This window comes from Rhipicephalus microplus, unplaced genomic scaffold, assembly GCF_043290135.1.
Source record: "Rhipicephalus microplus isolate Deutch F79 unplaced genomic scaffold, USDA_Rmic scaffold_31, whole genome shotgun sequence".
NCBI classification, from domain to species: domain Eukaryota; kingdom Metazoa; phylum Arthropoda; class Arachnida; order Ixodida; family Ixodidae; genus Rhipicephalus; species Rhipicephalus microplus.
Genome location: NW_027464604.1, coordinates 3441295 through 3454300, shown reverse-complemented (window position 1 = coordinate 3454300; position 13006 = coordinate 3441295).

Below are 13006 nucleotides of genomic sequence, written 5' to 3'. Positions count from 1 at the left end.
TGTACTGTAATAAGTTGGTGAGAAACTGTGAGGTCAAGCAAATATCGTAATTGTGAACGAAACAGTGTAATTGAGCGTCTTTAGATACAAGTGCGAATGTTAGGTTAGGTTCACATATCAACCGTCGTAAAACCGCATTAAACAATGTCACTTAGTGAGATGTAGTGTTTTTCAACATTACAAGTCGGGAACTACGATATCTAATGTGAAAGCGCATGAAACCGTCGTAATCTTGTAGAAAACATTGTAAAGTTGCGAGTAAAACGTTTTCTAACGATACAAGTGCGAAGGTTAGGTTAGGTTAGGTTAGTTTAAGCTAGGTAGCGTCGAAAAACTACCAAAAACGACGTCATCTAACGAGATAGTGTTGTTTTATTGCGAGTATTAAACTGCGATAGGTGAAATGTTGTGAAAGCACACAAAACGGCATGAACAAGCCAAATACTGCGTGTTCTACCGTTACAAGTGCGAAACTGCTATATTGTGATATTCTCGTTAAAGCGCATGCAAGCATCGTGAAACCTTAAAGAACAATGTCATTTAGCGAGATACAGCGTTCTGTACTGCAATAAGTTGGTGAAAAACTGTGAGATTATGCAAATATCGTAATTGTGAACGAAACAGTGTAATAGAGCGTTTTTCAATACAAGTACGAATGTTAGGTTAGGTTAAGATATGAACCGTCGTAAAACCGCAATAAAAAATGTCACTTAGTGAGATGCAGTGTTTTTCACCATTACAAGTCGGGAACTGCGATATCTAATGTGAAAGCGCTTGCAAACGTCGTTAGGTTAGGTTAGGTTAGGATAGGTTAGGTTAGGTTACGTTAGGTTAGGTTTGGTTAGGTTAGGTTAGGTTAGGTTATGTTAGGTTAGGTTGGGTTAGGTTAGGTTAGGTTACGTTAGGTTAAGGTATGAACCGTCGTAAAACCGCATTAAACAATGTCACTTAGTGAGATGCAGTGTTTTTCACCTTTACAAGTTGGGAACTGCGATATCTAATGTGAAAGCGCTTGAAACCGTCGTAATGTTGTAGAAAGCAATGTAAAGTAGCGAGTAAAACGTTTTCTAACGATAGAAGTGCGAAGGTTATGTTAAGTTGAGTTATGTTAGTTTAAGCTAGGTAGCGTCGTGAAACCACCAAAAACGACGTCATCTAACGAGATAGTGTTGTTTTATTGCGAGTACGAAACTGCGATAGGTAAAATGTTGTGAAAGCACACAAAACGGCATGAACAAGCCAAATACTGCGTGTTGTACCGTTACAAGTGCGAAACTGCTATGTTGTGACATTCTCGGTAAAGCGCATGCAAGTATCGTGAAACCTTAAAGAACGATGTCATTTAGCGAGATACAGCGTTCTGTACTGTAATAAGTTGGTGAGAAACTGTGAGGTCAAGCAAATATCGTAATTGTGAACGAAACAGTGTAATTGAGCGTCTTTAGATACAAGTGCGAATGTTAGGTTAGGTTGACATATCAACCGTCGTAAAACCGCAATAAACAATCTCACTTAGTGAGATGTAGTGTTTTTCAACATTACAAGTCGGGAACTACGATATCTAATGTGAAAGCGCATGAAACCGTCGTAATCTTGTAGAAAACATTGTAAAGTTGCGAATAAAACGTTTTCTAACGATAGAAGTGCGAAGGTTAGGTTAGGTTAGGTTAGGTTAAGCTAGGTAGCGTCGTGAAACTACCAAAAACGACGTCATCTAACGAGATAGTGTTGTTTTATTGCGAGTATTAAACTGCGATAGGTGAAATGTTGTGAAACCACACAAAACGGAATGAACAAGCCAAATACTGCGTGTTCTACTGTTACAAGTGCGAAACTGCTATATTGTGATATTCTCGTTAAAGCGCAAGCAAGCATCGTGAAACCTTAAAGAACAATGTCATTTAGCGAGATACAGCGTTCTGTACTACAATAAGTTGGTGAAAAACTGTGAGGTTATGCAAATATCGTAATTGTGAACAAAACAGTGTAATAGAGCGTTTTTAGATACAAGTGCGAATGTTAGGTTAGGTTAAGATATGAACCGTCGTAAAACCGCATTAAACAATGTCAATTAGTGAGATGCAGTGTTTTTCACCATTAAAAGTGGGGAACTGCGATATGTAATGTGAAAGCGCTTGCAACCGTCGTTAGGTTAGGTTAGGTTAGGTTAGGTTAGGTTAGGTTAGGTTAGGTTAGATTAGGTTAGGTTGGGTTGAGTTGGGTTAGGTTAGGTTAGGTTGGGTTAGGTTAGGTTAGGTTAGGTTACGTTAGGTTAGGTTAGGTTACGTTAGGTTAGGTTAGGTTACGTTAGGTTAGGTTAGGTTAGGTAAGGATAATTTGGTTAGGTTAGGTAAGGTTAGGTTAGGTTAGGTTAGGTTGGGTTGGGTGTTGTTGGGTTGGGTTGGGTTGGGTTAGGTTGGGTTAGGTTAGGTTAGGTTACGTTAGGTTATGTTAGTTTAGGTTAGGTTACGTTAGGTTAGGTTAGGTCAGGTAAGGTTAGGTTACGTTAGAATAGGTTAGGTTAGGTTAGGTTACGTTAGGTTAGGTTAAGTTAGGTTAGGTTAGGTTTGGTTAGGTTAGGTTAGCTTAGCTTAGGTTAGGTTAGGTTGGGTTGGGTTGGGTTAGGTTGGGTTAGGTTAGGTTAGGTTAGGTTGGGTTAGGTTAGGTTAGTTTAGGTTAGGTTAGGTTAGGTTGGGTTGGGTTGGGTTAGGTTAGGTTAGGTTAGGTAAGGTTAGGTTAGGTTAGGTTAGGTTACGTTAGGTTAAGGTATGAACCGTCGTAAAACCGCATTAAACAATGTCACTTAGTGAGATGCAGTGTTTTTCACCTTTACAAGTTGGGAACTGCGATATCTAATGTGAAAGCGCATGAAACCGTCGTAATCTTGTAGAAAACATTGTAAAGTTGCGAGTAAAACGTTTTCTAACGATAGAAGTGCGAAGGTTAGGTTAGGTTAGGTTACTTTAAGCTAGGTAGCGTCGTGAAACTACCAAAAACGACGTCATCTAACGAGATAGTGTTGTTTTATTGCGAGTATTAAACTGCGATAGGTGAAATGTTGTGAATGCACACAAAACGGCATGAACAAGCCAAATACTGCGTGTTCTACCGTTACAAGTGCGAAACTGCTATATTGTGATATTCTCGTTAAAGCGCATGCAAGCATCGTGAAACCTTAAAGAACAATGTCATTTAGCGAGATACAGCGTTCTGTACTGCAATAAGTTGGTGAAAAACTGTGAGGTTATGCAAATATCGTAATTGTGAACGAAACAGTGTAATAGAGCGTTTTTCAATACAAGTACGAATGTTAGGTTAGGTTAAGATATGAACCGTCGTAAAACCGCATTAAACAATGTCACTTAGTGAGATGCAGTGTTTTTCACAATTACAAGTCGGGAACTACGATATCTAATGTGAAAGCGCTTGAAACCGTCGTAATGTTGTAGAAAGCAATGTAAAGTAGCGAGTAAAACGTTTTCTAACGATAGAAGTGCGAAGGTTATGTTAGGTTGAGTTATGTTAGTTTAAGCTAGGTAGCGTCGTGAAACCACCAAAAACGACGTCATCTAACGAGATAGTGTTGTTTTATTGCGAGTACGAAACTGCGATAGGTAAAATGTTGTGAAAGCACACAAAACGGCATTAACAAGCCAAATACTGCGTGTTGTACCGTTACAAGTGCGAAACTGCTATGTTGTGACATTCTCGGTAAAGCGCATGCAAGTATCGTGAAACCTTAAAGAACGATGTCATTTAGCGAGATACAGCGTTCTGTACTGTAATAAGTTGGTGAGAAACTGTGAGGTCAAGCAAATATCGTAATTGTGAACGAAACAGTGTAATTGAGCGTCTTTAGATACAAGTGTGAATGTTAGGTTAGGTTGACATATCAACCGTCGTAAAACCGCAATAAACAATCTCACTTAGTGAGATGTAGTGTTTTTCAACATTACAAGTCGGGAACTACGATATCTAATGTGAAAGTGCATGAAACCGTCGTAATCTTGTAGAAAACATTGTAAAGTTGCGAATAAAATGTTTTCTAACGATAGATGTGCGAAGATTAGGTTAGGTTAGGTTAGGTTAAGCTAGGTAGCGTCGTGAAACTACCAAAAACGACGTCATCTAGCGAGATAGTGTTGTTTTATTGCGAGTATTAAACTGCGATAGGTGAAATGTTGTGAAAGCACACAAAACGGAATGAACAAATCAAATACTGCGTGTCCTACTGTTACAAGTGCGAAACTGCTATATTGTGATATTCTCGTTAAAGCGCATGCAAGCATCGTGAAACCTTAAAGAACAATGTCATTTAGCGAGATACAGCGTTCTGTACTGCAATAAGTTGGTGAAAAACTGTGAGGTTATGCAAATATCGTAATTGTGAACAAAACAGTGTAATAGAGCGTTTTTAGATACAAGTGCGAATGTTAGGTTAGGTTAAGATATGAACCGTCGTAAAACCGCATTAAACAATGTCAATTAGTGAGATGCAGTGTTTTTCACCATTAAAAGTGGGGAACTGCTATATCTAATGTGAAAGCGCTTGCAACCGTCGTTAGGTTAGGTTAGGTTAGGTTAGGTTAGGTTAGGTTTGGTTAGGTTAGGTTAGGTTAGGTTAGGTTAGATTAGGTTAGGTTGGGTTGAGTTGGGTTAGGTTAGGTTAGGTTAGGTTAGGTTGGGCTAGGTTAGGTTAGGTTAGGTTACGTTAGGTTAGGTTAGGGTACGTTAGGTTAGGTTAGGTTAGGTTACGTTAGGTTAGGTTAGGTTAGGTAAGGATAATTTGGTTAGGTTAGGTAAGGTTAGGTTAGGTTAGGTTAGGTTGGGTTGGGTGTTGTTGGGTTGGGTTGGGTTGGGTTAGGTTGGGTTAGCTTAGGTTAGGTTACGTTAGGTTAGGTTAGGTTAGGTTAGGTTAGGTTACGTTAGGTTATGTTAAGTTAGGTTAGGTTACGTTAGGTTAGGTTAGGTCAGGTAAGGTTAGGTTACGTTAGAATAGGTTAGGTTAGGTTAGGTTACGTTAGGTTAGGTTAAGTTAGGTTAGGTTAGGTTTGATTAGGTTAGGTTAGGTTAGCTTAGGTTAGGTTAGGTTGGGTTGGGTTGGGTTAGGTTGGGTTAGGTTAGGTTAGGTTAGGTTAGGTTAGGTTGGGTTAGGTTAGGTTAATTTAGGTTAGGTTAGGTTAGGTTAGGTTAGGTTGGGTTGGGTTGGGTTAGGTTAGGTTAGGTTAGGTTAGGTAAGGTTAGGTTAGGTTAGGTTACGTTAGGTTAAGGTATGAACCGTCGTAAAACCGCATTAAACAATGTCACTTAGTGAGATGCAGTGTTTTTCACTTTTACAAGTTGGGAACTGCGATATCTAATGTGAAAGCGCATGAAACCGTCGTAATCTTGTAGAAAACATTGTAAAGTTGCGAGTAAAACGTTTTCTAACGATAGAAGTGCGAAGGTTAGGTTAGGTTAGGTTACTTTAAGCTAGGTAGCGTCGTGAAACTACCAAAAACGACGTCATCTAACGAGATAGTGTTGTTTTATTGCGAGTATTAAACTGCGATAGGTGAAATGTTGTGAATGCACACAAAACGGCATGAACAAGCCAAATACTGCGTGTTCTACCGTTACAAGTGCGAAACTGCTATATTGTGATATTCTCGTAAAGCGCATGCAAGCATCGTGAAACCTTAAAGAACAATGTCATTTAGCGAGATACAGCGTTCTGTACTGCAATAAGTTGGTGAAAAACTGTGAGGTCAAGCAAATATCGTAATTGTGAACGAAACAGTGTAATAGAGCATTTTTCAATACAAGTACGAATGTTAGGTTAGGTTAAGATATGAACCGTCGTAAAACCGCATTAAACAATGTCACTTAGTGAGATGCAGAGTTTTTCACAATTACAAGTCGGGAACTGCGATATCTAATGTGAAAGCGCTTGCAAACGTCGTTAGGTTAGGTTAGGTTAGGTTAGGTTACGTTAGGTTAGGTTTGGTTAGGTTAGGTTAGGTTAGGTTATGTTAGGTTAGGTTGGGTTAGGTTAGGTTAGGTTACGTTAGGTTAAGGTATGAACCGTCGTAAAACCACAATAAACAATGTCACTTAGTGAGATGCAGTGTTTTTCACCTTTAGAAGTTGGGAACTGCGATATCTAATGTGAAAGCGCTTGAAACCGTCGTAATGTTGTAGAAAGCAATGTAAAGTAGCGAGTAAAACGTTTTCTAACGATAGAAGTGCGAAAGTTATGTTAGGTTGAGTTATGTTAGTTTAAGCTAGGTAGCGTCGTGAAACCACCAAAAACGACGTCATCTAACGAGATAGTGTTGTTTTATTGCGAGTACAAAACTGCGATAGGTAAAATGTTGTGAAAGCACACAAAACGGCATGAACAAGCCAAACACTGCGTGTTGTACCGTTACAAGTGCGAAACTGCTATGTTGTGACATTCTCGGTAAAGCGCATGCAAGTATCGTGAAACCTTAAAGAACGATGTCAATTAGCGAGATACAGCGTTGTGTACTGGAATAAGTAGGTGAGAAACTGTGAGGTCAAGCAAATATCGTAATTGTGAACGAAACAGTGTAATTGAGCGTCTTTAGATACAAGTGCGAATGTTAGGTTAGGTTGTCAAATCAACCGTCGTAAAACCGCATTAAACAATGTCACTTAGTGAGATGTAGTGTTTTTCAACATTACAAGTCGGGAACTACGATATCAAATGTGAAAGCGCATGAAACCATCGTAATCTTGTAGAAAACATTGTAAAGTGGCAAGTAAAACGTTTTGTAACGATAGAAGTGCGAAGGTTAGGTTAGGTTAGGTTAGTTTAAGCTAGGTAGCGTCGTAAAACTACCAAAAACGACGTCATCTAACGAGATAGTGTAGTTTTATTGCGAGTATTAAACTGCGATAGGTGAAATGTTGTGAAAGCACACAAAACGGCATGAACAAGCCAAATACTGCGTGTTCTACCGTTACAAGTGCGAAACTGCTATATTGTGATATTCTCGTTAAAGCGCATGCAAGCATCGTGAAACCTTAAAGAACAATGTCATTTAGCGAGATACAGCGTTCTGTACTGCAATAAGTTGGTGAAAAACTGTGACGTTATGCAAATATCGTAATTGTGAACGAAACAGTGTAATAGAGCGTTTTTCAATATAAGTACGAATGTTAGGTTAGGTTAAGATATGAACCGTCGTAAAACCGCATTAAACAATGTCACTTAGTGAGATGCAGTGTTTTTCACCATTACAAGTCGGGAACAGCGATATCTAATGTGAAAGCGCTTGCAAACGTCGTTAGGTTAGGTTAGGTTAGGTTAGGTTAGGTTACGTTAGGTTACGTTAGGTTAGGTTTGGTTAGGTTAGGTTAGGTTAGGTTAGGTTATGTTAGGTTAGGTTGGGTTAGATTAGGTTAGGTTACGTTAGGTTAAGGTATGAACCGTCGTAAAACCGCAATAAACAATGTCACTTAGTGAGATGCAGTGTTTTTCACCTTTACAAGTTGGGAACTGCGATATCTAATGTGAAAGCGCTTGAAACCGTCGTAATGTTGTAGAAAGCAATGTAAAGTAGCGAGTAAAACGTTTTCTAACGATAGAAGTGCGAAAGTTATGTTAGGTTGAGTTATGTTAGTTTAAGCTGGGTAGCGTCGTGAAACCACCAAAAACGACGTCATCTAACGAGATAGTGTTGTTTTATTGCGAGTATTAAACTGCGATAGGTGAAATGTTGTGAAAGCACACAAAACGGCATGAACAAGCCAAATACTGCGTGTTCTACCGTTACAAGTGTGAAACTGCTATATTGTGATATTCTCGTAAAGCGCATGCAAGCATCGTGAAACCTTAAAGAACAATGTCATTTAGCGAGATACAGCGTTCTGTACTGCAATAGGTTGGTGAAAAACTGTGAGGTTATGCAAATATTGTAATTGTGAACGAAACAGTGTAATAGAGCGTTTTTCAATACAAGTACAAATGTTAGGTTAGGTTAAGATATTGTGACGAAGGAACGCGTTTATTTACAGGAAATCGTTGAGATCGGTACAGCTCAGAGCCAGAAAACCGGCGACCGAGCTGCTCGTGAGCCAGACCGCCTCCACCTCTTCCTCTTCATGCGCCCATCGAGGTGTGTCATTTCCCCCGTTCGCAGACGATGCCCACTGGGCGAGTCAATAGGAAGGTTGGTGGTGATATGGCTTGAGGCGCGCGACGTGTGTCAGCTGTGTCTTGCTAGAGCGCCGACCATTGCTTGTGACGCCGGAGATGACGTATGTGACGTCGCTGAGACGGTCAATGACTACAAATGGTCCGGAGTAGTGGGCCAGAAACTTTTGGCATAAACCACGTTTGCGGACAGGTGTCCACAACCACACCAGGTCACCCTTTGTGTAGGCAACGGAGTGATGGTGGGCGTCGTACCGGGTCTTGGAGCGCTGTTGAGATGCAATGGTTCGAAGGCGTGCGACGCGACGGGCTTCTTCAGCGCGGCATAGTGACTCGGCAACCGATGTTTCCACATCTAACGTAAAAGGCAGAATGGTGTCGAGGCAACTGCGGGGGGAGCGGGCGTAGAGCAGGAAAAAGGGCGCGTACCCTGTTGTCTCGTGTTTCGCGGTGTTGTAGGCGTATGTGATATAGGGCAGTACTTCGTCCCAGTTTTTGTGCTTGGCATCAACATAAATTGACAACATGTTCGTTAGCGTCCTGTTGGTCCGCTCTACGAGGCCATTCGTCTGGGGGTGATACGGGGTTGCGTGGCGGAATTGGCTGGCAGACAGGCGTAGGATCTCTTCAACGACGTCAGCGACGAACTGACGTCCCCGGTCGCTAATGACGACTCGTGGAGGGCCATGACGGAGAATGATATGCCGAAGCATAAACTGCGACACGTGAAAGGCTGTTGCAGTAGGTATAGCCGCAGTTTCTGCGTAGCGCGTCAGGTGGTCGACGCACACGATGACCCATCGATTGGCACTGGCTGAACGCGGAAACGGACCTAGAAGGTCGACACCAACAATCTCGAAGGGAGAGCTAGGAGGTGGTACGGGATGGAGAAGTCCGGGTGATGTAGTCGTGGGACGCTTGTGACGTTGACATTGTTCGCAACCCGCTACGTATTTTTCTGTGTCGCGTCGCATCTTGGGCCAGTAAAACCTTTGCTGGATGCGATGAAACGTTCTGGCGAAGCCCATGTGCCCACTGGTTGCGTTGTCATGGCAGAACCGAAAAATTTGGGGACGTAGAGTGCGTGGAACTACCAGAAGCAGACGGGCGCCTTGGCCAGAATAATTCTTCTTGTAAAGGACGGCGTCATGGACTACAAAAGAGCTTGAACTGGCCGGGTCATTCGCGGAGGCAAACAGGTGATCTAAGCAATGATCCTCGTGCTGTGCTGTCCGGAAAGCCGCGATGTCAGGAAAATGAGAGTCAATAGCTGTGATAAAATCGTCAAAATTATCAGCTTCACACTCGGTCGTTGGTAGAGGAAGCCGTGACAGGCAGTCAGCGTCTGCGTGGCGATTACCGCTCTTGTAGCGGACCGTGAAGTCAAATTCTTGTAACCGTATGGCCCATCGCGCAAGTCGACCAGATGGATCACGTAGGCTCACCAACCAGCAAAGAGAGTGATGATCTGTGATAACTGAGAAACGACGACCGTAGATGTAGGGGCGAAACTTGTGTACGGCGAAAACGACGGCGAGGCACTCCAATTCGGTAACCGTATAATTACGCTCTGCCTTGCTCAGGGACCGGCTTGCATAGGCGACGACGTGTTCAGCATTGTTGTGTCGTTGAATAAGCACCGCGCCGAGACCAACTCCACTGGCATCGGTGTGGATTTCCGTGGAAGCAGAGGGATCGAAGTGGCATAGTATTGGCCCGGAAGTGAGAGCGAACTTTAGTTGCTTAAACGCTGACTCACAATTTGGTGTCCAGTGGAAAGGGACGTCCTTGCGCAGCAAGTCAGTCAGTGGCTGGGCCTTTTCAGCAAAATTAGGTACAAAGCGGCGAAAATAAGAGCATAGGCCCAGAAAGCTTCGTAGCTCGCGGATAGACTGTGGCTGCTTAAACTTGCTGACGGCGTCCACTTTCTGCGGGTCCGGTCTAACACCAGCTTTGTCCACAAGGTGTCCTAAAACCAGTGTTTGCCGTTCACCGAAACGACATTTTTTTGAGTTCAGTGTCAAGGCGGCTTTCTCCAAACATGTTAGAACAACGTCAAGGCGATGATTATGTTCTTCAAAAGTTCGTCCAAAAATAACCACATCGTCCAGGTAACATAAACAAATTTCCCATTTAAGGCCTCTCAAGACGGTATCCATATAGCGTTCAAATGTTGCCGGAGCATTACACAAGCCGAACGGCATAACATTAAATTCAAATAGACCGTCTGGCGTTACAAAAGCCGTCTTCTCTTTATCAACTGGATCCATGGGAATCTGCCAATACCCGGATCGCAAGTCTACCGAAGAAAAGTAGGAAGCTGAATGAAGGCAGTCAATTACGTCATCAATGCGGGGGAGGGGGTACACGTCCTTCTTGGTTATAGAATTGAGACGCCGATAATCAACACAGAACCTCCAGGACCCGTCTTTTTTCTTTACCAAAATAACAGGCGCAGCCCACGGACTTGACGATTCTTGAATTACACCAGTGGCTAGCATCTCGCCAACTTGTTCAGCAATAACTTTGCGTTCGGACACGGACACGCGATAGGGCTTTTGTCGGAGAGGATGAGCAGAGCCAGTATCGATCTTGTGACGAGCGCGCGTGGTCGGTATCTGAGCCCTAGGCACCTTCCGTGCAAAATCAAATACTTTAGCATGTCTCGCCAGCAGTGCAACCAGGTCTTTGCGCTTCTGTGAGGAAATGGACTTGCTAACCATTTTTGAAAATTCAGCTTCCATACCAGAAGTTTCCGGACCCGCCCTTTCAAGATCGCTTAAAGCTCCAATGCAGGTGCTGCTCTGCTTTTCGAACAGGGCAAGGCGCATACCAGCCGGTAGTACAACCGACTCGGGTGAGCTGTTTATCACCCATAATTGAGCCGTCTCGTCTGCGAGAGATACAATGCATCGTGGTACAAAGATGTTTTTCTTGAGACAAGCTACAGGCAACGGCTCAATCACTATGTCACGTGAATTCAAACTCGAGTTGGTTTCCGAAGTGGTCACTTGTACGCTGGCCGTGGACCACGCTGGCAGAAGTACATCTTTAGCTACAGTGAGGTTACCTTTCTCACAATCAGGCTGCTGGGCGAGAGTAGACAACAGAACCTCACCTGCTCCACAATCCACGGTCGCACGACACTCTCGCAAAAAGTCTATGCCAAGTATAACGTCATGCGTTGATTGAGCCAGTACTGTGAATTCCGCCTTGAACGTTTTACCGGCAACACTAACAGACGCAGTGCAGACGCCGACAGGACGCAAGAATGCGCCGCTCACTGCCCGAAATGTGGCAGGTTTGTCCCAGTGAAACATAACCTTACGGCCTAGTCGTTGCTTAAAAACTAAACTCATCACGGAAACACTTGCGCCAGTGTCTATCAATGCCATCGTGGGAACGTCGTCAACAAGTACCTGAACCTTATTCTGAAGCATAGAAACTGGTGGAGGCATTCTTTGATGAAAATCGGTACGTCCAGCGACCTCACCTCCGTCGGCCGCGCTGGCTAGTTTCCCGGTGGCGGAGACGACATTCGTGACCGGCGCCGTGGAGATGGTGACCGAGGTGGACGGGTGGTGGGCGGCGTTAAGCTGCGCACAGATCCGGGCGAATCACTCCAGTTGATCGGCTGGTAGGCGTGCCGCTCGTCAGTTGGGTTGGGGGGCCAGTAGGTGTAGTCAGGCCGTTGGCTTCGTTGTGCAAACGTCGCGGATCTCTGAGGGAATGTCGAACGTGGATTACGTCGCATTGGGCAAAATCGGGCGATATGTCCACGAACACCGCACTGGTAGCAGACGGGCCGTTCACGGGGCATAGGGAACGTCGCTGGATGTTGAGGGTACGCGGCGCTCTGTTCCCACTGAGACGCAAAAGGAGGTGGATGGCTGTTGTAGCCGTAACGACTGTGGGGAGCATAAGGCGGCTCTACATAAGAAGACGCCGGTGGTGGAGCCCTTAGCTGAGGGCCGCGGTTGGAATAGCTGCGCTCCTCGAAACTCGTAGCATTGATACTTGTGGACGGTGTATCGCACGGTGGTTCTCGGGCGTTCAAGGGCGCGTAAAGGTGACGACGAAGTTCCTCACGTACAATGAGGCGAATCGTTGACGAAAGGTCGGTAGGCACGGAGTCTTGGCACACATCGACAGTGGCGACGGTCGTAACATTGGCAAGGCGTCCGAACTTCGTAGTGATGCGGCGAGTCTTCAGGGCCTCAAACGTTCGGCAGTGCCCAATCACATCGGCCACAGACTCAAGACTCTCCTTGCCGATAAGGAAGTGGTAGACGTCTTCCGCAATTCCTTTGAGAATGTGGCCCACCTTGTCCTCTTCCGTCATGTTGGTGTCCACACATTTGCACAGTTTCAGTACCTCCTCAATGTAGGTTCTGCATGTCTCACCACAAGCTTGAGCTCTCTGCGACAACATTTGCTCTGCACGTTTCTTCTTCGTCGCAGGGTCGCCAAAGCACTTCTTGATCTCCTCCATAAACTGGTCCCATGTTGTCAAGGTGTCTTCGTGATTCTCGAACCACACTAAAGCACTGCCATCGAGAAATAGACCCACGTGGGACAACTGGCTGGCCGCATTCCAGCCATTGGCTCGGCTCACCCGTTGATAGTGGCTGAGCCATTCTTCAACGTCATCGCCAGGTTTTCCTGTAAATGTGCGTGGCTCTCGGTAGTGGAAAGACGGCGCCCTCGCGACCGGCTGCTGGATGTCTCCGTCCAAGTTCATATCTTGAGGTAGTGGTGGCAAGCCCGCTAGTCGACGGCTGCGGCGAAGCTCGTGCTCTTGCGGTTCCGTCGTTAGTAGACGGCTGCTCTCCGGTCTCGCTTGAC